The sequence below is a fragment of the Triturus cristatus genome, chromosome 10 (assembly GCF_964204655.1).
Source record: "Triturus cristatus chromosome 10, aTriCri1.1, whole genome shotgun sequence".
NCBI classification, from domain to species: domain Eukaryota; kingdom Metazoa; phylum Chordata; class Amphibia; order Caudata; family Salamandridae; genus Triturus; species Triturus cristatus.
The window spans coordinates 855768433-855790478 of NC_140593.1; the positions used below are offsets into that span (position 1 = coordinate 855768433).

At 47.0% G+C, this 22046-nt stretch overlaps 14 non-coding genes across 14 annotated transcripts; all 14 read right to left on the minus strand.

Moving 5' to 3' along the window:
• Positions 1–376: 376 nt before the first annotated feature.
• Positions 377–488, minus strand: TRNAL-CAA (transfer RNA leucine (anticodon CAA)). The gene is made up of 2 exons: positions 451–488; positions 377–422 (listed from the first exon to the last, which is right to left on the minus strand). It is a non-coding gene; the product is annotated as a tRNA-Leu (tRNA).
• Positions 489–1235: 747 nt separating this feature from the next.
• On the minus strand, positions 1236–1307 carry TRNAP-AGG (transfer RNA proline (anticodon AGG)). The gene has a single exon. It is a non-coding gene; the product is annotated as a tRNA-Pro (tRNA).
• Positions 1308–3613: 2306 nt separating this feature from the next.
• On the minus strand, positions 3614–3686 carry TRNAV-AAC (transfer RNA valine (anticodon AAC)). Its single transcript has one exon. It is a non-coding gene; the product is annotated as a tRNA-Val (tRNA).
• Positions 3687–6051: 2365 nt separating this feature from the next.
• TRNAL-CAA (transfer RNA leucine (anticodon CAA)) lies at positions 6052–6163 on the minus strand. Its single transcript has 2 exons — positions 6126–6163; positions 6052–6097 (listed from the first exon to the last, which is right to left on the minus strand). It is a non-coding gene; the product is annotated as a tRNA-Leu (tRNA).
• Positions 6164–8888: 2725 nt separating this feature from the next.
• On the minus strand, positions 8889–9000 carry TRNAL-CAA (transfer RNA leucine (anticodon CAA)). The gene is made up of 2 exons: positions 8963–9000; positions 8889–8934 (listed from the first exon to the last, which is right to left on the minus strand). It is a non-coding gene; the product is annotated as a tRNA-Leu (tRNA).
• Positions 9001–9288: 288 nt separating this feature from the next.
• On the minus strand, positions 9289–9361 carry TRNAV-AAC (transfer RNA valine (anticodon AAC)). Its single transcript has one exon. It is a non-coding gene; the product is annotated as a tRNA-Val (tRNA).
• Positions 9362–11726: 2365 nt separating this feature from the next.
• TRNAL-CAA (transfer RNA leucine (anticodon CAA)) lies at positions 11727–11838 on the minus strand. Its single transcript has 2 exons — positions 11801–11838; positions 11727–11772 (listed from the first exon to the last, which is right to left on the minus strand). It is a non-coding gene; the product is annotated as a tRNA-Leu (tRNA).
• A 288-nt stretch (positions 11839–12126) lies between these two features.
• On the minus strand, positions 12127–12199 carry TRNAV-AAC (transfer RNA valine (anticodon AAC)). Its single transcript has one exon. It is a non-coding gene; the product is annotated as a tRNA-Val (tRNA).
• Positions 12200–14564: 2365 nt separating this feature from the next.
• TRNAL-CAA (transfer RNA leucine (anticodon CAA)) lies at positions 14565–14676 on the minus strand. Its single transcript has 2 exons — positions 14639–14676; positions 14565–14610 (listed from the first exon to the last, which is right to left on the minus strand). It is a non-coding gene; the product is annotated as a tRNA-Leu (tRNA).
• A 288-nt stretch (positions 14677–14964) lies between these two features.
• Positions 14965–15037, minus strand: TRNAV-AAC (transfer RNA valine (anticodon AAC)). Its single transcript has one exon. It is a non-coding gene; the product is annotated as a tRNA-Val (tRNA).
• A 2364-nt stretch (positions 15038–17401) lies between these two features.
• On the minus strand, positions 17402–17513 carry TRNAL-CAA (transfer RNA leucine (anticodon CAA)). Its single transcript has 2 exons — positions 17476–17513; positions 17402–17447 (listed from the first exon to the last, which is right to left on the minus strand). It is a non-coding gene; the product is annotated as a tRNA-Leu (tRNA).
• Positions 17514–17801: 288 nt separating this feature from the next.
• Positions 17802–17874, minus strand: TRNAV-AAC (transfer RNA valine (anticodon AAC)). The gene has a single exon. It is a non-coding gene; the product is annotated as a tRNA-Val (tRNA).
• A 2364-nt stretch (positions 17875–20238) lies between these two features.
• On the minus strand, positions 20239–20350 carry TRNAL-CAA (transfer RNA leucine (anticodon CAA)). The gene is made up of 2 exons: positions 20313–20350; positions 20239–20284 (listed from the first exon to the last, which is right to left on the minus strand). It is a non-coding gene; the product is annotated as a tRNA-Leu (tRNA).
• Positions 20351–20638: 288 nt separating this feature from the next.
• TRNAV-AAC (transfer RNA valine (anticodon AAC)) lies at positions 20639–20711 on the minus strand. Its single transcript has one exon. It is a non-coding gene; the product is annotated as a tRNA-Val (tRNA).
• Positions 20712–22046: the final 1335 nt, after the last annotated feature.

A 22046-nucleotide genomic window follows, 5' to 3' on the forward strand; every position in this document is an offset into this window, starting at 1 on the left:
ATGTAAATTAAAATTCGCAAGGGGGGACCAATGACAATCTGCTCCTCCCACATAACCAGGAAGCCCTGTTGAACATGTCTGCCTGTGTTGTTGCAGGGACAGTGCCTTCTCTGCCCAAAAGGTGGCAGGAGAGCCTCACAACAAAGATGGGATCAACTGCTTAATGAGAAACCAGCACGGCAGTTTGTGTGATGGAGTGCAAATTTAACTGAAGGTGTGCCTGAGGTGTCCCTTCCAGGAATACATGGAATTGTGATTGAGGGCCCAGCCTGATCGTTGGTGGATTTCTCGTCATATGTTACAGGTCCGTGCAAAGATTGTGGTGTGTGGGAATGCACTGCAAAAAACAGGACGATTTAAGGGTGTAAAAGAAACCTGTCAGAAGTGGGATTTGAACCCACGCCTCCATGAGGAGACCAGAAGTCTCAGTTGCACTGAAGATCAAGCTCTCTTGAGTCTGGCGCCTTAGACCACTCGGCCATCCTGACAGCCCTGGGTGTGCACAGATCTGACTCTTCTGACTGCACCTGCCAATGTTTGCACTTACAACGTTCACAGCAATGTCACAAGTGTAAAGACCCCACAATACAACATGGCATGACAAAAAAAAAGCTAGGCACAAGAGCGACCACTGATGGATGCGGATTACTTTGTTTCGTCTTGCAAAAGTAAAGGAAGTTTCCCATGGCTCGCTGGGTTCAAGGACCGCCTCTTCTTAAGCTTGCATTGAGATAATAAGGTTTTAGAGGGTGCACATAAAAGCAGCTCATGCACAGTGTTTCTGCCCGGTCTCGAACCGGGGACCTTTCGCATGTTAGGTGAACGTGATGACCACTACACTACAGAAACTCACTTGCTGTGTTTTACTGTTAGAGCAAGGTTCCTCTCAAGGGTTCTCTCTACTTCTATTCTGCTGTATCAGCAGCCACTCAGAAAGCGAGGAACAAGTGTGAAAACTGCAGAGATATCAGCCAACATACTTGCAATTAGACGTATTAAAAATTGACTTATGCAGGCATCGACAGACAAATATCTGATGCCTAAATGCCAGCAAGTACAGCTTGGGAAAGCATCACCTGGGACACACACAGACTAAGCATGAAGGCAGAAAAAGCATGGTGATCCATGTTTCTTATGAGGTTCAAAATATTTTGTGCAACAATGCGGCGAGTGTAATGAGAAATAGTCAGGCATTGTGAGTTTTGAGTAGGATTCGTATGTTTACCTCTGAAAAAGGGCTCGTCCGGGATTTGAACCCGGGACCTCTCGCACCCTAAGCGAGAATCATACCCCTAGACCAACGAGCCGAGGCACACAAGAGTCGCCTTTCGCACCGGCTCCGGGGGTTATTGGCAGCGAGTTAGTGAATGCTTCACCCAAAGCAAGCAACTGCACATGCTGCTCTCTTCTGCAATATGGTTGCTGTCTTTTCCATGGCCGTCATCGAACAAGAAATGAAAATGCCTCTATCCTTCAGACATTTTGTTTGTTCTAGGTGTATGCTCTCGGTGAGGTCAATAAAACCATTTCTGCTCTCATGCCTTGCTTTCATGAAGTAGGCCCAACCTTCAGTACACAAGGACGTGCAAACGAATAGCGCAAACTATCGTCACTTCTCTTTTTGAGCTGTCACTGATACCCCTGGAGCACAGTACATCACGCTGGTGAGGGATAGACAGCTTCCATTATCTCAGCTTTCCTATAAATTGAGAGAGTAAATGCAAACTGTGTAAAAAACAGAAAACTGCTCTTTCTGCCCGGTCTCGAACCAGGGACCTTTCGCGTGTAAAGCGAACGTGATAACCACTACACTACAGAAACAGACACGCTTGCAGGAATCTTCTTGGCATGTAGTGGGCTGGAATGCACAGACCAAGGGCCAATGTCCATGAAGCTCAAAGTTGGACCCTCCTTACCCGATCTCTTTCTTTGGAAGAAAGGAACGAGGACCCCTTTTATTCCAAAAGGCGATTTTAAAACCATACCTGAAACCACACTAGAAAAACACTTTGCATTTAATTTTCCTACACTGATGGTCCACCCCAGAAAAGCAGTTGCAAAGAAGTCCGGCACTGAAATTCTATACGCCAAAAGTGGGAAATAGCGTAGAGGGAAAGGAACTTTCTCACCATACACGGCGTCTTATAGCATTGAAAAGAAGAAATGGCCCTATATAATAAGCAGCCTAAAAATAATTCCACAGCATGGGCTCGTCCGGGATTTGAATCCGGGACCTCTCGCACCCGAAGCGAGAATCATACCCCTAGACCAACGAGCCTGATTCCCCAGTCGGCATTTTAAGCAATTTCTGATGCGTCTTTCAGAAACAAAGCAGGGCTATTTGGCTGCTCTCTCTCTATGTGAACCACAAAAAGTCATGTTTTCTCTCAAGGTGTTGTTTTTTTCACTCTTGCAAGGAAGGGATCAGTCGATATCCTAGCTGCCAGAGAGCAGAAAAAAGGCGCTGATGAGAACTGTGGCACTTTCTGGCACTTGTACTCCTCTGCAAGTCCTGGACACTTGCCCCATAGACTTCCACCCCAGATGCAAGGGAGGGCCTGCCAATTCTTGCTCCTAAGACAGAGGCATTTGATTCTTGGATTCAAACACGCTCACTCAGCGCTCGATCAGGCTCGATCAGGCGAGATTTATATGAGTGGCTCGCAGGACTGAAACACTAACCTGGGAGCCCCAGGGTGGCTGAATTCCCAGGATGGCCATTTTTGGGCAAGTCACCTCCTTTCCTCCTGCCTCAATCTAGAATTGGCTGCAAATCACAAGATAGAGTTCAATGTCCGTGTGTACTGCCTACTCCCAGATACCTCTCTGTCTTCCTTATGTAAATTAAAATTCGCAAGGGGGGACCAATGACAATCTGCTCCTCCCACATAACCAGGAAGCCCTGTTGAACATGTCTGCCTGTGTTGTTGCAGGGACAGTGCCTTCTCCGCCCAAAAGGTGGCAGGAGAGCCTCACAACAAAGATGGGATCAACTGCTTAATGAGAAACCAGCACGGCAGTTTGTGTGATGGAGTGCAAATTTAACTGAAGGTGTGCCTGAGGTGTCCCTTCCAGGAATACATGGAATTGTGATTGAGGGCCCAGCCTGATCGTTGGTGGATTTCTCGTCATATGTTACAGGTCCGTGCAAAGATTGTGGTGTGTGGGAATGCACTGCAAAAAACAGGACGATTTAAGGGTGTAAAAGAAACCTGTCAGAAGTGGGATTTGAACCCACGCCTCCATGAGGAGACCAGAAGTCTCAGTTGCACTGAAGATCAAGCTCTCTTGAGTCTGGCGCCTTAGACCACTCGGCCTTCCTGACAGCCCTGGGTATGCACAGATCTGACTCTTCTGACTGCACCTGCCAATGTTTGCACTTACAACGTTCACAGCAATGTCACAAGTGTAAAGACCCCACAATACAACATGGCATGACAAAAAAAAAGCTAGGCACAAGAGCGACCACTGATGGATGCGGATTACTTTGTTTCGTCTTGCAAAAGTAAAGGAAGTTTCCCATGGCTCGCTGGGTTCAAGGACCGCCTCTTCTTAAGCTTGCATTGAGATAATAAGGTTTTAGAGGGTGCACATAAAAGCAGCTCATGCACAGTGTTTCTGCCCGGTCTCGAACCGGGGACCTTTCGCGTGTTAGGCGAACGTGATGACCACTGCACTACAGAAACTCACTTGCTGTGTTTTACTGTTAGAGCAAGGTTCCTCTCAAGGGTTCTCTCTACTTCTATTCTGCTGTATCAGCAGCCACTCAGAAAGCGAGGAGCAAGTGTGAAAACTGCAGAGATATCAGCCAACATACTTGCAATTAGACGTATTAAAAATTGACTTATGCAGGCATCGACAGACAAATATCTGATGCCTAAATGCCAGCAAGTACAGCTTGGGAAAGCATCACCTGGGACACACACAGACTAAGCATGAAGGCAGAAAAAGGACGGTGATCCATGTTTCTTATGAGGTTCAAAATATTTTGTGCAACAATGCGGCGAGTGTAATGAGAAATAGTCAGGCATTGTGAGTTTTGAGTAGGATTCGTATGTTTACCTCTGAAAAAGGGCTCGTCCGGGATTTGAACCCGGGACCTCTCGCACCCTAAGCAAGAATCATACCCCTAGACCAACGAGCCGAGGCACACAAGAGTCGCCTTTCGAACCGGCTCCCTTGGTTATTGGCAGCGAGTTAGTGAATGCTTCACCCAAAGCAAGCAACTGCACATGCTGCTCTCTTCTGCAATATGGTTGCTGTCTTTTCCATGGCCGTCATCGAACAAGAAATGAAAATGCCTCTATCCTTCAGACATTTTGTTTGTTCTAGGTGTATGCTCTCGGTGAGGTCAATAAAACCATTTCTGCTCTCATGCCTTGCTTTCATGAAGTAGGCCCAACCTTCAGTACACAAGGACGTGCAAACGAATAGCGCAAACTATCGTCACTTCTCTTTTTGAGCTGTCACTGATACCCCTGGAGCACAGTACGTCACGCTGGTGAGGGATAGACAGCTTCCATTATCTCAGCTTTCCTATAAATTGAGAGAGTAAATGCAAACTGTGTGAAAAACAGAAAACTGCTCTTTCTGCCCGGTCTCGAACCAGGGACCTTTCGCGTGTAAAGCGAACGTGATAACCACTACACTACAGAAACAGACACGCTTGCAGGAATCTTCTTGGCATGTAGTGGGCTGGAATGCACAGACCAAGGGCCAATGTCCATGAAGCTCAAAGTTGGACCCTCCTTACCCGATCTCTTTCTTTGGAAGAAAGGAACGAGGACCCCTTTTATTCCAAAAGGCGATTTTAAAACCATACCTGAAACCACACTAGAAAAACACTTTGCATTTAATTTTCCTACACTGATGGTCCACCCCAGAAAAGCAGTTGCAAAGAAGTCCGGCACTGAAATTCTATACGCCAAAAGTGGGAAATAGCGTAGAGGGAAAGGAACTTTCTCACCATACACGGCGTCTTATAGCATTGAAAAGAAGAAATGGCCCTATATAATAAGAAGCCTAAAAATAATTCCACAGCATGGGCTCGTCCGGGATTTGAATCCGGGACCTCTCGCACCCGAAGCAAGAATCATACCCCTAGACCAACGAGCCTGATTCCCCAGTTGGCATTTTAAGCAATTTCTGATGCGTCTTTCAGAAACAAAGCAGGGCTATTTGGCTGCTCTCTCTCTATGTGAACCACAAAAAGTCATGTTTTCTCTCAAGGTGTTGTTTTTTTCACTCTTGCAAGGAAGGGATCAGTCGATATCCTAGCTGCCAGAGAGCAGAAAAAAGGCGCTGATGAGAACTGTGGCACTTTCTGGCACTTGTACTCCTCTGCAAGTCCTGGACACTTGCCCCATAGACTTCCACCCCAGATGCAAGGGAGGGCCTGCCAATTCTTGCTCCTAAGACAGAGGCATTTGATTCTTGGATTCAAACACGCTCACTCAGCGCTCGATCAGGCTCGATCAGGCGAGATTTATATGAGTGGCTCGCAGGACTGAAACACTAACCTGGGAGCCCCAGGGTGGCTAAATTCCCAGGATGGCCATTTTTGGGCAAGTCACCTCCTTTCCTCCTGCCTCAACCTAGAATTGGCTGCAAATCACAAGATAGAGTTCAATGTCCGTGTGTACTGCCTACTCCCAGATACCTCTCTGTCTTCCTTATGTAAATTAAAATTCGCAAGGGGGGACCAATGACAATCTGCTCCTCCCACATAACCAGGAAGCCCTGTTGAACATGTCTGCCTGTGTTGTTGCAGGGACAGTGCCTTCTCCGCCCAAAAGGTGGCAGGAGAGCCTCACAACAAAGATGGGATCAACTGCTTAATGAGAAACCAGCACGGCAGTTTGTGTGATGGAGTGCAAATTTAACGGAAGGTGTGCCTGAGGTGTCCCTTCCAGGAATACATGGAATTGTGATTGAGGGCCCAGCCTGATCGTTGGTGGATTTCTCGTCATATGTTACAGGTCCGTGCAAAGATTGTGGTGTGTGGGGAATGCACTGCAAAAAACAGGACGATTTAAGGGTGTAAAAGAAACCTGTCAGAAGTGGGATTTGAACCCACGCCTCCATGAGGAGACCAGAAGTCTCAGTTGCACTGAAGATCAAGCTCTCTTGAGTCTGGCGCCTTAGACCACTCGGCCATCCTGACAGCCCTGGGTGTGCACAGATCTGACTCTTCTGACTGCACCTGCCAATGTTTGCACTTACAACGTTCACAGCAATGTCACAAGTGTAAAGACCCCACAATACAACATGGCATGACAAAAAAAAAGCTAGGCACAAGAGCGACCACTGATGGATGCGGATTACTTTGTTTCGTCTTGCAAAAGTAAAGGAAGTTTCCCATGGCTCGCTGGGTTCAAGGACCGCCTCTTCTTAAGCTTGCATTGAGATAATAGGGTTTTAGAGGGTGCACATAAAAGCAGCTCATGCACAGTGTTTCTGCCCGGTCTCGAACCGGGGACCTTTCGCGTGTTAGGCAAACGTGATGACCACTGCACTACAGAAACTCACTTGCTGTGTTTTACTGTTAGAGCAAGGTTCCTCTCAAGGGTTCTCTCTACTTCTATTCTGCTGTATCAGCAGCCACTCAGAAAGCGAGGAGCAAGTGTGAAAACTGCAGAGATATCAGCCAACATACTTGCAATTAGACGTATTAAAAATTGACTTATGCAGGCATCGACAGACAAATATCTGATGCCTAAATGCCAGCAAGTACAGCTTGGGAAAGCATCACCTGGGACACACACAGACTAAGCATGAAGGCAGAAAAAGGACGGTGATCCATGTTTCTTATGAGGTTCAAAATATTTTGTGCAACAATGCGGCGAGTGTAATGAGAAATAGTCAGGCATTGTGAGTTTTGAGTAGGATTCGTATGTTTACCTCTGAAAAAGGGCTCGTCCGGGATTTGAACCCGGGACCTCTCGCACCCTAAGCAAGAATCATACCCCTAGACCAACGAGCCGAGGCACACAAGAGTCGCCTTTCGAACCGGCTCCCTTGGTTATTGGCAGCGAGTTAGTGAATGCTTCACCCAAAGCAAGCAACTGCACATGCTGCTCTCTTCTGCAATATGGTTGCTGTCTTTTCCATGGCCGTCATCGAACAAGAAATGAAAATGCCTCTATCCTTCAGACATTTTGTTTGTTCTAGGTGTATGCTCTCGGTGAGGTCAATAAAACCATTTCTGCTCTCATGCCTTGCTTTCATGAAGTAGGGCCAACCTTCAGTACACAAGGACGTGCAAACGAATAGCGCAAACTATCGTCACTTCTCTTTTTGAGCTGTCACTGATACCCCTGGAGCACAGTACGTCACGCTGGTGAGGGATAGACAGCTTCCATTATCTCAGCTTTCCTATAAATTGAGAGAGTAAATGCAAACTGTGTGAAAAACAGAAAACTGCTCTTTCTGCCCGGTCTCGAACCAGGGACCTTTCGCGTGTAAAGCGAACGTGATAACCACTACACTACAGAAACAGACACGCTTGCAGGAATCTTCTTGGCATGTAGTGGGCTGGAATGCACAGACCAAGGGCCAATGTCCATGAAGCTCAAAGTTGGACCCTCCTTACCCGATCTCTTTCTTTGGAAGAAAGGAACGAGGACCCCTTTTATTCCAAAAGGCGATTTTAAAACCATACCTGAAACCACACTAGAAAAACACTTTGCATTTAATTTTCCTACACTGATGGTCCACCCCAGAAAAGCAGTTGCAAAGAAGTCCGGCACTGAAATTCTATACGCCAAAAGTGGGAAATAGCGTAGAGGGCAAGGAACTTTCTCACCATACACGGCGTCTTATAGCATTGAAAAGAAGAAATGGCCCTATATAATAAGAAGCCTAAAAATAATTCCACAGCATGGGCTCGTCCGGGATTTGAATCCGGGACCTCTCGCACCCGAAGCGAGAATCATACCCCTAGACCAACGAGCCTGATTCCCCAGTTGGCATTTTAAGCAATTTCTGATGCGTCTTTCAGAAACAAAGCAGGGCTATTTGGCTGCTCTCTCTCTATGTGAACCACAAAAAGTCATGTTTTCTCTCAAGGTGTTGTTTTTTTCACTCTTGCAAGGAAGGGATCAGTCGATATCCTAGCTGCCAGAGAGCAGAAAAAAGGCGCTGATGAGAACTGTGGCACTTTCTGGCACTTGTACTCCTCTGCAAGTCCTGGACACTTGCCCCATAGACTTCCACCCCAGATGCAAGGGAGGGCCTGCCAATTCTTGCTCCTAAGACAGAGGCATTTGATTCTTGGATTCAAACACGCTCACTCAGCGCTCGATCAGGCTCGATCAGGCGAGATTTATATGAGTGGCTCGCAGGACTGAAACACTAACCTGGGAGCCCCAGGGTGGCTAAATTCCCAGGATGGCCATTTTTGGGCAAGTCACCTCCTTTCCTCCTGCCTCAATCTAGAATTGGCTGCAAATCACAAGATAGAGTTCAATGTCCGTGTGTACTGCCTACTCCCAGATACCTCTCTGTCTTCCTTATGTAAATTAAAATTCGCAAGGGGGGACCAATGACAATCTGCTCCTCCCACATAACCAGGAAGCCCTGTTGAACATGTCTGCCTGTGTTGTTGCAGGGACAGTGCCTTCTCCGCCCAAAAGGTGGCAGGAGAGCCTCACAACAAAGATGGGATCAACTGCTTAATGAGAAACCAGCACGCAAGTTTGTGTGATGGAGTGCAAATTTAACTGAAGGTGTGCCTGAGGTGTCCCTTCCAGGAATACATGGAATTGTGATTGAGGGCCCAGCCTGATCGTTGGTGGATTTCTCGTCATATGTTACAGGTCCGTGCAAAGATTGTGGTGTGTGGGAATGCACTGCAAAAAACAGGACGATTTAAGGGTGTAAAAGAAACCTGTCAGAAGTGGGATTTGAACCCACGCCTCCATGAGGAGACCAGAAGTCTCAGTTGCACTGAAGATCAAGCTCTCTTGAGTCTGGCGCCTTAGACCACTCGGCCATCCTGACAGCCCTGGGTGTGCACAGATCTGACTCTTCTGACTGCACCTGCCAATGTTTGCACTTACAACGTTCACAGCAATGTCACAAGTGTAAAGACCCCACAATACAACATGGCATGACAAAAAAAAAGCTAGGCACAAGAGCGACCACTGATGGATGCGGATTACTTTGTTTCGTCTTGCAAAAGTAAAGGAAGTTTCCCATGGCTCGCTGGGTTCAAGGACCGCCTCTTCTTAAGCTTGCATTGAGATAATAAGGTTTTAGAGGGTGCACATAAAAGCAGCTCATGCACAGTGTTTCTGCCCGGTCTCGAACCGGGGACCTTTCGCATGTTAGGCGAACGTGATGACCACTACACTACAGAAACTCACTTGCTGTGTTTTACTGTTAGAGCAAGGTTCCTCTCAAGGGTTCTCTCTACTTCTATTCTGCTGTATCAGCAGCCACTCAGAAAGCGAGGAACAAGTGTGAAAACTGCAGAGATATCAGCCAACATACTTGCAATTAGACGTATTAAAAATTGACTTATGCAGGCATCGACAGACAAATATCTGATGCCTAAATGCCAGCAAGTACAGCTTGGGAAAGCATCACCTGGGACACACACAGACTAAGCATGAAGGCAGAAAAAGCACGGTGATCCATGTTTCTTATGAGGTTCAAAATATTTTGTGCAACAATGCGGCGAGTGTAATGAGAAATAGTCAGGCATTGTCAGTTTTGAGTAGGATTCGTATGTTTACCTCTGAAAAAGGGCTCGTCCGGGATTTGAACCCGGGACCTCTCGCACCCTAATCGAGAATCATACCCCTAGACCAACGAGCCGAGGCACACAAGAGTCGCCTTTCGCACCGGCTCCGGGGGTTATTGGCAGCGAGTTAGTGAATGCTTCACCCAGAGCAAGCAACTGCACATGCTGCTCTCTTCTGCAATATGGTTGCTGTCTTTTCCATGGCCGTCATCGAACAAGAAATGAAAATGCCTCTATCCTTCAGACATTTTGTTTGTTCTAGGTGTATGCTCTCGGTGAGGTCAATAAAACCATTTCTGCTCTCATGCCTTGCTTTCATGAAGTAGGCCCAACCTTCAGTACACAAGGACGTGCAAACGAATAGCGCAAACTATCGTCACTTCTCTTTTTGAGCTGTCACTGATACCCCTGGAGCACAGTACGTCACGCTGGTGAGGGATAGACAGCTTCCATTATCTCAGCTTTCCTATAAATTGAGAGAGTAAATGCAAACTGTGTGAAAAACAGAAAACTGCTCTTTCTGCCCGGTCTCGAACCAGGGACCTTTCGCGTGTAAAGCGAACGTGATAACCACTACACTACAGAAACAGACACGCTTGCAGGAATCTTCTTGGCATGTAGTGGGCTGGAATGCACAGACCAAGGGCCAATGTCCATGAAGCTCAAAGTTGGACCCTCCTTACCCGATCTCTTTCTTTGGAAGAAAGGAACGAGGACCCCTTTTATTCCAAAAGGCGATTTTAAAACCATACCTGAAACCACACTAGAAAAACACTTTGCATTTAATTTTCCTACACTGATGGTCCACCCCAGAAAAGCAGTTGCAAAGAAGTCCGGCACTGAAATTCTATACGCCAAAAGTGGGAAATAGCGTAGAGGGAAAGGAACTTTCTCACCATACACGGCGTCTTATAGCATTGAAAAGAAGAAATGGCCCTATATAATAAGAAGCCTAAAAATAATTCCACAGCATGGGCTCGTCCGGGATTTGAATCCGGGACCTCTCGCACCCGAAGCAAGAATCATACCCCTAGACCAACGAGCCTGATTCCCCAGTTGGCATTTTAAGCAATTTCTGATGCGTCTTTCAGAAACAAAGCAGGGCTATTTGGCTGCTCTCTCTCTATGTGAACCACAAAAAGTCATGTTTTCTCTCAAGGTGTTGTTTTTTTCACTCTTGCAAGGAAGGGATCAGTCGATATCCTAGCTGCCAGAGAGCAGAAAAAAGGCGCTGATGAGAACTGTGGCACTTTCTGGCACTTGTACTCCTCTGCAAGTCCTGGACACTTGCCCCATAGACTTCCACCCCAGATGCAAGGGAGGGCCTGCCAATTCTTGCTCCTAAGACAGAGGCATTTGATTCTTGGATTCAAACACGCTCACTCAGCGCTCGATCAGGCTCGATCAGGCGAGATTTATATGAGTGGCTCGCAGGACTGAAACACTAACCTGGGAGCCCCAGGGTGGCTAAATTCCCAGGATGGCCATTTTTGGGCAAGTCACCTCCTTTCCTCCTGCCTCAACCTAGAATTGGCTGCAAATCACAAGATAGAGTTCAATGTCCGTGTGTACTGCCTACTCCCAGATACCTCTCTGTCTTCCTTATGTAAATTAAAATTCGCAAGGGGGGACCAATGACAATCTGCTCCTCCCACATAACCAGGAAGCCCTGTTGAACATGTCTGCCTGTGTTGTTGCAGGGACAGTGCCTTCTCCGCCCAAAAGGTGGCAGGAGAGCCTCACAACAAAGATGGGATCAACTGCTTAATGAGAAACCAGCACGGCAGTTTGTGTGATGGAGTGCAAATTTAACGGAAGGTGTGCCTGAGGTGTCCCTTCCAGGAATACATGGAATTGTGATTGAGGGCCCAGCCTGATCGTTGGTGGATTTCTCGTCATATGTTACAGGTCCGTGCAAAGATTGTGGTGTGTGGGGAATGCACTGCAAAAAACAGGACGATTTAAGGGTGTAAAAGAAACCTGTCAGAAGTGGGATTTGAACCCACGCCTCCATGAGGAGACCAGAAGTCTCAGTTGCACTGAAGATCAAGCTCTCTTGAGTCTGGCGCCTTAGACCACTCGGCCATCCTGACAGCCCTGGGTGTGCACAGATCTGACTCTTCTGACTGCACCTGCCAATGTTTGCACTTACAACGTTCACAGCAATGTCACAAGTGTAAAGACCCCACAATACAACATGGCATGACAAAAAAAAAGCTAGGCACAAGAGCGACCACTGATGGATGCGGATTACTTTGTTTCGTCTTGCAAAAGTAAAGGAAGTTTCCCATGGCTCGCTGGGTTCAAGGACCGCCTCTTCTTAAGCTTGCATTGAGATAATAGGGTTTTAGAGGGTGCACATAAAAGCAGCTCATGCACAGTGTTTCTGCCCGGTCTCGAACCGGGGACCTTTCGCGTGTTAGGCGAACGTGATGACCACTGCACTACAGAAACTCACTTGCTGTGTTTTACTGTTAGAGCAAGGTTCCTCTCAAGGGTTCTCTCTACTTCTATTCTGCTGTATCAGCAGCCACTCAGAAAGCGAGGAGCAAGTGTGAAAACTGCAGAGATATCAGCCAACATACTTGCAATTAGACGTATTAAAAATTGACTTATGCAGGCATCGACAGACAAATATCTGATGCCTAAATGCCAGCAAGTACAGCTTGGGAAAGCATCACCTGGGACACACACAGACTAAGCATGAAGGCAGAAAAAGGACGGTGATCCATGTTTCTTATGAGGTTCAAAATATTTTGTGCAACAATGCGGCGAGTGTAATGAGAAATAGTCAGGCATTGTGAGTTTTGAGTAGGATTCGTATGTTTACCTCTGAAAAAGGGCTCGTCCGGGATTTGAACCCGGGACCTCTCGCACCCTAAGCAAGAATCATACCCCTAGACCAACGAGCCGAGGCACACAAGAGTCGCCTTTCGAACCGGCTCCCTTGGTTATTGGCAGCGAGTTAGTGAATGCTTCACCCAAAGCAAGCAACTGCACATGCTGCTCTCTTCTGCAATATGGTTGCTGTCTTTTCCATGGCCGTCATCGAACAAGAAATGAAAATGCCTCTATCCTTCAGACATTTTGTTTGTTCTAGGTGTATGCTCTCGGTGAGGTCAATAAAACCATTTCTGCTCTCATGCCTTGCTTTCATGAAGTAGGGCCAACCTTCAGTACACAAGGACGTGCAAACGAATAGCGCAAACTATCGTCACTTCTCTTTTTGAGCTGTCACTGATACCCCTGGAGCACAGTACGTCACGCTGGTGAGGGATAGACAGCTTCCATTATCTCAGCTTTCCTATAAATTGAGAGAGTAAATGCAAACTGTGTGAAAAACAGAAAACTGCTCTTTCTGCCCGGTCTCGAACCAGGGACCTTTCGCGTGTAAAGCGAACGTGATAACCACTACACTACAGAAACAGACACGCTTGCAGGAATCTTCTTGGCATGTAGTGGGCTGGAATGCACAGACCAAGGGCCAATGTCCATGAAGCTCAAAGTTGGACCCTCCTTACCCGATCTCTTTCTTTGGAAGAAAGGAACGAGGACCCCTTTTATTCCAAAAGGCGATTTTAAAACCATACCTGAAACCACACTAGAAAAACACTTTGCATTTAATTTTCCTACACTGATGGTCCACCCCAGAAAAGCAGTTGCAAAGAAGTCCGGCACTGAAATTCTATACGCCAAAAGTGGGAAATAGCGTAGAGGGAAAGGAACTTTCTCACCATACACGGCGTCTTATAGCATTGAAAAGAAGAAATGGCCCTATATAATAAGAAGCCTAAAAATAATTCCACAGCATGGGCTCGTCCGGGATTTGAATCCGGGACCTCTCGCACCCGAAGCGAGAATCATACCCCTAGACCAACGAGCCTGATTCCCCAGTTGGCATTTTAAGCAATTTCTGATGCGTCTTTCAGAAACAAAGCAGGGCTATTTGGCTGCTCTCTCTCTATGTGAACCACAAAAAGTCATGTTTTCTCTCAAGGTGTTGTTTTTTTCACTCTTGCAAGGAAGGGATCAGTCGATATCTTAGCTGCCAGAGAGCAGAAAAAAGGCGCTGATGAGAACTGTGGCACTTTCTGGCACTTGTACTCCTCTGCAAGTCCTGGACACTTGCCCCATAGACTTCCACCCCAGATGCAAGGGAGGGCCTGCCAATTCTTGCTCCTAAGACAGAGGCATTTGATTCTTGGATTCAAACACGCTCACTCAGCGCTCGATCAGGCTCGATCAGGCGAGATTTATATGAGTGGCTCGCAGGACTGAAACACTAACCTGGGAGCCCCAGGGTGGCTAAATTCCCAGGATGGCCATTTTTGGGCAAGTCACCTCCTTTCCTCCTGCCTCAACCTAGAATTGGCTGCAAATCACAAGATAGAGTTCAATGTCCGTGTGTACTGCCTACTCCCAGATACCTCTCTGTCTTCCTTATGTAAATTAAAATTCGCAAGGGGGGACCAATGACAATCTGCTCCTCCCACATAACCAGGAAGCCCTGTTGAACATGTCTGCCTGTGTTGTTGCAGGGACAGTGCCTTCTCCGCCCAAAAGGTGGCAGGAGAGCCTCACAACAAAGATGGGATCAACTGCTTAATGAGAAACCAGCACGGCAGTTTGTGTGATGGAGTGCAAATTTAACGGAAGGTGTGCCTGAGGTGTCCCTTCCAGGAATACATGGAATTGTGATTGAGGGCCCAGCCTGATCGTTGGTGGATTTCTCGTCATATGTTACAGGTCCGTGCAAAGATTGTGGTGTGTGGGGAATGCACTGCAAAAAACAGGACGATTTAAGGGTGTAAAAGAAACCTGTCAGAAGTGGGATTTGAACCCACGCCTCCATGAGGAGACCAGAAGTCTCAGTTGTACTGAAGATCAAGCTCTCTTGAGTCTGGCGCCTTAGACCACTCGGCCATCCTGACAGCCCTGGGTGTGCACAGATCTGACTCTTCTGACTGCACCTGCCAATGTTTGCACTTACAACGTTCACAGCAATGTCACAAGTGTAAAGACCCCACAATACAACATGGCATGACAAAAAAAAAGCTAGGCACAAGAGCGACCACTGATGGATGCGGATTACTTTGTTTCGTCTTGCAAAAGTAGAGGAAGTTTCCCATGGCTCGCTGGGTTCAAGGACCGCCTCTTCTTAAGCTTGCATTGAGATAATAGGGTTTTAGAGGGTGCACATAAAAGCAGCTCATGCACAGTGTTTCTGCCCGGTCTCGAACCGGGGACCTTTCGCGTGTTAGGCGAACGTGATGACCACTGCACTACAGAAACTCACTTGCTGTGTTTTACTGTTAGAGCAAGGTTCCTCTCAAGGGTTCTCTCTACTTCTATTCTGCTGTATCAGCAGCCACTCAGAAAGCGAGGAGCAAGTGTGAAAACTGCAGAGATATCAGCCAACATACTTGCAATTAGACGTATTAAAAATTGACTTATGCAGGCATCGACAGACAAATATCTGATGCCTAAATGCCAGCAAGTACAGCTTGGGAAAGCATCACCTGGGACACACACAGACTAAGCATGAAGGCAGAAAAAGGACGGTGATCCATGTTTCTTATGAGGTTCAAAATATTTTGTGCAACAATGCGGCGAGTGTAATGAGAAATAGTCAGGCATTGTGAGTTTTGAGTAGGATTCGTATGTTTACCTCTGAAAAAGGGCTCGTCCGGGATTTGAACCCGGGACCTCTCGCACCCTAAGCAAGAATCATACCCCTAGACCAACGAGCCGAGGCACACAAGAGTCGCCTTTCGAACCGGCTCCCTTGGTTATTGGCAGCGAGTTAGTGAATGCTTCACCCAAAGCAAGCAACTGCACATGCTGCTCTCTTCTGCAATATGGTTGCTGTCTTTTCCATGGCCGTCATCGAACAAGAAATGAAAATGCCTCTATCCTTCAGACATTTTGTTTGTTCTAGGTGTATGCTCTCGGTGAGGTCAATAAAACCATTTCTGCTCTCATGCCTTGCTTTCATGAAGTAGGGCCAACCTTCAGTACACAAGGACGTGCAAACGAATAGCGCAAACTATCGTCACTTCTCTTTTTGAGCTGTCACTGATACCCCTGGAGCACAGTACGTCACGCTGGTGAGGGATAGACAGCTTCCATTATCTCAGCTTTCCTATAAATTGAGAGAGTAAATGCAAACTGTGTGAAAAACAGAAAACTGCTCTTTCTGCCCGGTCTCGAACCAGGGACCTTTCGCGTGTAAAGCGAACGTGATAACCACTACACTACAGAAACAGACACGCTTGCAGGAATCTTCTTGGCATGTAGTGGGCTGGAATGCACAGACCAAGGGCCAATGTCCATGAAGCTCAAAGTTGGACCCTCCTTACCCGATCTCTTTCTTTGGAAGAAAGGAACGAGGACCCCTTTTATTCCAAAAGGCGATTTTAAAACCATACCTGAAACCACACTAGAAAAACACTTTGCATTTAATTTTCCTACACTGATGGTCCACCCCAGAAAAGCAGTTGCAAAGAAGTCCGGCACTGAAATTCTATACGCCAAAAGTGGGAAATAGCGTAGAGGGAAAGGAACTTTCTCACCATACACGGCGTCTTATAGCATTGAAAAGAAGAAATGGCCCTATATAATAAGAAGCCTAAAAATAATTCCACAGCATGGGCTCGTCCGGGATTTGAATCCGGGACCTCTCGCACCCGAAGCGAGAATCATACCCCTAGACCAACGAGCCTGATTCCCCAGTTGGCATTTTAAGCAATTTCTGATGCGTCTTTCAGAAACAAAGCAGGGCTATTTGGCTGCTCTCTCTCTATGTGAACCACAAAAAGTCATGTTTTCTCTCAAGGTGTTGTTTTTTTCACTCTTGCAAGGAAGGGATCAGTCGATATCCTAGCTGCCAGAGAGCAGAAAAAAGGCGCTGATGAGAACTGTGGCACTTTCTGGCACTTGTACTCCTCTGCAAGTCCTGGACACTTGCCCCATAGACTTCCACCCCAGATGCAAGGGAGGGCCTGCCAATTCTTGCTCCTAAGACAGAGGCATTTGATTCTTGGATTCAAACACGCTCACTCAGCGCTCGATCAGGCTCGATCAGGCGAGATTTATATGAGTGGCTCGCAGGACTGAAACACTAACCTGGGAGCCCCAGGGTGGCTAAATTCCCAGGATGGCCATTTTTGGGCAAGTCACCTCCTTTCCTCCTGCCTCAATCTAGAATTGGCTGCAAATCACAAGATAGAGTTCAATGTCCGTGTGTACTGCCTACTCCCAGATACCTCTCTGTCTTCCTTATGTAAATTAAAATTCGCAAGGGGGGACCAATGACAATCTGCTCCTCCCACATAACCAGGAAGCCCTGTTGAACATGTCTGCCTGTGTTGTTGCAGGGACAGTGCCTTCTCCGCCCAAAAGGTGGCAGGAGAGCCTCACAACAAAGATGGGATCAACTGCTTAATGAGAAACCAGCACGCAAGTTTGTGTGATGGAGTGCAAATTTAACTGAAGGTGTGCCTGAGGTGTCCCTTCCAGGAATACATGGAATTGTGATTGAGGGCCCAGCCTGATCGTTGGTGGATTTCTCGTCATATGTTACAGGTCCGTGCAAAGATTGTGGTGTGTGGGAATGCACTGCAAAAAACAGGACGATTTAAGGGTGTAAAAGAAACCTGTCAGAAGTGGGATTTGAACCCACGCCTCCATGAGGAGACCAGAAGTCTCAGTTGCACTGAAGATCAAGCTCTCTTGAGTCTGGCGCCTTAGACCACTCGGCCATCCTGACAGCCCTGGGTGTGCACAGATCTGACTCTTCTGACTGCACCTGCCAATGTTTGCACTTACAACGTTCACAGCAATGTCACAAGTGTAAAGACCCCACAATACAACATGGCATGACAAAAAAAAAGCTAGGCACAAGAGCGACCACTGATGGATGCGGATTACTTTGTTTCGTCTTGCAAAAGTAAAGGAAGTTTCCCATGGCTCGCTGGGTTCAAGGACCGCCTCTTCTTAAGCTTGCATTGAGATAATAAGGTTTTAGAGGGTGCACATAAAAGCAGCTCATGCACAGTGTTTCTGCCCGGTCTCGAACCGGGGACCTTTCGCATGTTAGGCGAACGTGATGACCACTACACTACAGAAACTCACTTGCTGTGTTTTACTGTTAGAGCAAGGTTCCTCTCAAGGGTTCTCTCTACTTCTATTCTGCTGTATCAGCAGCCACTCAGAAAGCGAGGAACAAGTGTGAAAACTGCAGAGATATCAGCCAACATACTTGCAATTAGACGTATTAAAAATTGACTTATGCAGGCATCGACAGACAAATATCTGATGCCTAAATGCCAGCAAGTACAGCTTGGGAAAGCATCACCTGGGACACACACAGACTAAGCATGAAGGCAGAAAAAGCACGGTGATCCATGTTTCTTATGAGGTTCAAAATATTTTGTGCAACAATGCGGCGAGTGTAATGAGAAATAGTCAGGCATTGTCAGTTTTGAGTAGGATTCGTATGTTTACCTCTGAAAAAGGGCTCGTCCGGGATTTGAACCCGGGACCTCTCGCACCCTAATCGAGAATCATACCCCTAGACCAACGAGCCGAGGCACACAAGAGTCGCCTTTCGCACCGGCTCCGGGGGTTATTGGCAGCGAGTTAGTGAATGCTTCACCCAAAGCAAGCAACTGCACATGCTGCTCTCTTCTGCAATATGGTTGCTGTCTTTTCCATGGCCGTCATCGAACAAGAAATGAAAATGCCTCTATCCTTCAGACATTTTGTTTGTTCTAGGTGTATGCTCTCGGTGAGGTCAATAAAACCATTTCTGCTCTCATGCCTTGCTTTCATGAAGTAGGCCCAACCTTCAGTACACAAGGACGTGCAAACGAATAGCGCAAACTATCGTCACTTCTCTTTTTGAGCTGTCACTGATACCCCTGGAGCACAGTACGTCACGCTGGTGAGGGATAGACAGCTTCCATTATCTCAGCTTTCCTATAAATTGAGAGAGTAAATGCAAACTGTGTGAAAAACAGAAAACTGCTCTTTCTGCCCGGTCTCGAACCAGGGACCTTTCGCGTGTAAAGCGAACGTGATAACCACTACACTACAGAAACAGACACGCTTGCAGGAATCTTCTTGGCATGTAGTGGGCTGGAATGCACAGACCAAGGGCCAATGTCCATGAAGCTCAAAGTTGGACCCTCCTTACCCGATCTCTTTCTTTGGAAGAAAGGAACGAGGACCCCTTTTATTCCAAAAGGCGATTTTAAAACCATACCTGAAACCACACTAGAAAAACACTTTGCATTTAATTTTCCTACACTGATGGTCCACCCCAGAAAAGCAGTTGCAAAGAAGTCCGGCACTGAAATTCTATACGCCAAAAGTGGGAAATAGCGTAGAGGGAAAGGAACTTTCTCACCATACACGGCGTCTTATAGCATTGAAAAGAAGAAATGGCCCTATATAATAAGAAGCCTAAAAATAATTCCACAGCATGGGCTCGTCCGGGATTTGAATCCGGGACCTCTCGCACCCGAAGCGAGAATCATACCCCTAGACCAACGAGCCTGATTCCCCAGTTGGCATTTTAAGCAATTTCTGATGCGTCTTTCAGAAACAAAGCAGGGCTATTTGGCTGCTCTCTCTCTATGTGAACCACAAAAAGTCATGTTTTCTCTCAAGGTGTTGTTTTTTTCACTCTTGCAAGGAAGGGATCAGTCGATATCCTAGCTGCCAGAGAGCAGAAAAAAGGCGCTGATGAGAACTGTGGCACTTTCTGGCACTTGTACTCCTCTGCAAGTCCTGGACACTTGCCCCATAGACTTCCACCCCAGATGCAAGGGAGGGCCTGCCAATTCTTGCTCCTAAGACAGAGGCATTTGATTCTTGGATTCAAACACGCTCACTCAGCGCTCGATCAGGCTCGATCAGGCGAGATTTATATGAGTGGCTCGCAGGACTGAAACACTAACCTGGGAGCCCCAGGGTGGCTAAATTCCCAGGATGGCCATTTTTGGGCATGTCACCTCCTTTCCTCCTGCCTCAATCTAGAATTGGCTGCAAATCACAAGATAGAGTTCAATGTCCGTGTGTACTGCCTACTCCCAGATACCTCTCTGTCTTCCTTATGTAAATTAAAATTCGCAAGGGGGGACCAATGACAATCTGCTCCTCCCACATAACCAGGAAGCCCTGTTGAACATGTCTGCCTGTGTTGTTGCAGGGACAGTGCCTTCTCCGCCCAAAAGGTGGCAGGAGAGCCTCACAACAAAGATGGGATCAACTGCTTAATGAGAAACCAGCACGGCAGTTTGTGTGATGGAGTGCAAATTTAACTGAAGGTGTGCCTGAGGTGTCCCTTCCAGGAATACATGGAATTGTGATTGAGGGCCCAGCCTGATCGTTGCTGGATTTCTCGTCATATGTTACAGGTCCGTGCAAAGATTGTGGTGTGTGGGAATGCACTGCAAAAAACAGGACGATTTAAGGGTGTAAAAGAAACCTGTCAGAAGTGGGATTTGAACCCACGCCTCCATGAGGAGACCAGAAGTCTCAGTTGCACTGAAGATCAAGCTCTCTTGAGTCTGGCGCCTTAGACCACTCGGCCATCCTGACAGCCCTGGGTGTGCACAGATCTGACTCTTCTGACTGCACCTGCCAATGTTTGCACTTACAACGTTCACAGCAATGTCACAAGTGTAAAGACCCCACAATACAACATGGCATGACAAAAAAAAAGCTAGGCACAAGAGCGACCACTGATGGATGCGGATTACTTTGTTTCGTCTTGCAAAAGTAAAGGAAGTTTCCCATGGCTCGCTGGGTTCAAGGACCGCCTCTTCTTAAGCTTGCATTGAGATAATAAGGTTTTAGAGGGTGCACATAAAAGCAGCTCATGCACAGTGTTTCTGCCCGGTCTCGAACCAGGGACCTTTCGCGTGTTAGGCGAACGTGATGACCACTACACTACAGAAACTCACTTGCTGTGTTTTACTGTTAGAGCAAGGTTCCTCTCAAGGGTTCTCTCTACTTCTATTCTGCTGTATCAGCAGCCACTCAGAAAGCGAGGAACAAGTGTGAAAACTGCAGAGATATCAGCCAACATACTTGCAATTAGACATATTAAAAATTGACTTATGCAGGCATCGACAGACAAATATCTGATGCCTAAATGCCAGCAAGTACAGCTTGGGAAAGCATCACCTGGGACACACACAGACTAAGCATGAAGGCAGAAAAAGCACGGTGATCCATGTTTCTTATGAGGTTCAAAATATTTTGTGCAACAATGCGGCGAGTGTAATGAGAAATAGTCAGGCATTGTCAGTTTTGAGTAGGATTCGTATGTTTACCTCTGAAAAAGGGCTCGTCCGGGATTTGAACCCGGGACCTCTCGCACCCTAATCGAGAATCATACCCCTAGACCAACGAGCCGAGGCACACAAGAGTCGCCTTTCGCACCGGCTCCGGGGGTTATTGGCAGCGAGTTAGTGAATGCTTCACCCAAAGCAAGCAACTGCACATGCTGCTCTCTTCTGCAATATGGTTGCTGTCTTTTCCATGGCCGTCATCGAACAAGAAATGAAAATGCCTCTATCCTTCAGACATTTTGTTTGTTCTAGGTGTATGCTCTCGGTGAGGTCAATAAAACCATTTCTGCTCTCATGCCTTGCTTTCATGAAGTAGGCCCAACCTTCAGTACACAAGGACGTGCAAACGAATAGCGCAAACTATCGTCACTTCTCTTTTTGAGCTGTCACTGATACCCCTGGAGCACAGTACATCACGCTGGTGAGGGATAGACAGCTTCCATTATCTCAGCTTTCCTATAAATTGAGAGAGTAAATGCAAACTGTGTGAAAAACAGAAAACTGCTCTTTCTGCCCGGTCTCGAACCAGGGACCTTTCGCGTGTAAAGCGAACGTGATAACCACTACACTACAGAAACAGACACGCTTGCAGGAATCTTCTTGGCATGTAGTGGGCTGGAATGCACAGACCAAGGGCCAATGTCCATGAAGCTCAAAGTTGGACCCTCCTTACCCGATCTCTTTCTTTGGAAGAAAGGAACGAGGACCCCTTTTATTCCAAAAGGCGATTTTAAAACCATACCTGAAACCACACTAGAAAAACACTTTGCATTTAATTTTCCTACACTGATGGTCCACCCCAGAAAAGCAGTTGCAAAGAAGTCCGGCACTGAAATTCTATACGCCAAAAGTGGGAAATAGCGTAGAGGGAAAGGAACTTTCTCACCATACACGGCGTCTTATAGCATTGAAAAGAAGAAATGGCCCTATATAATAAGCAG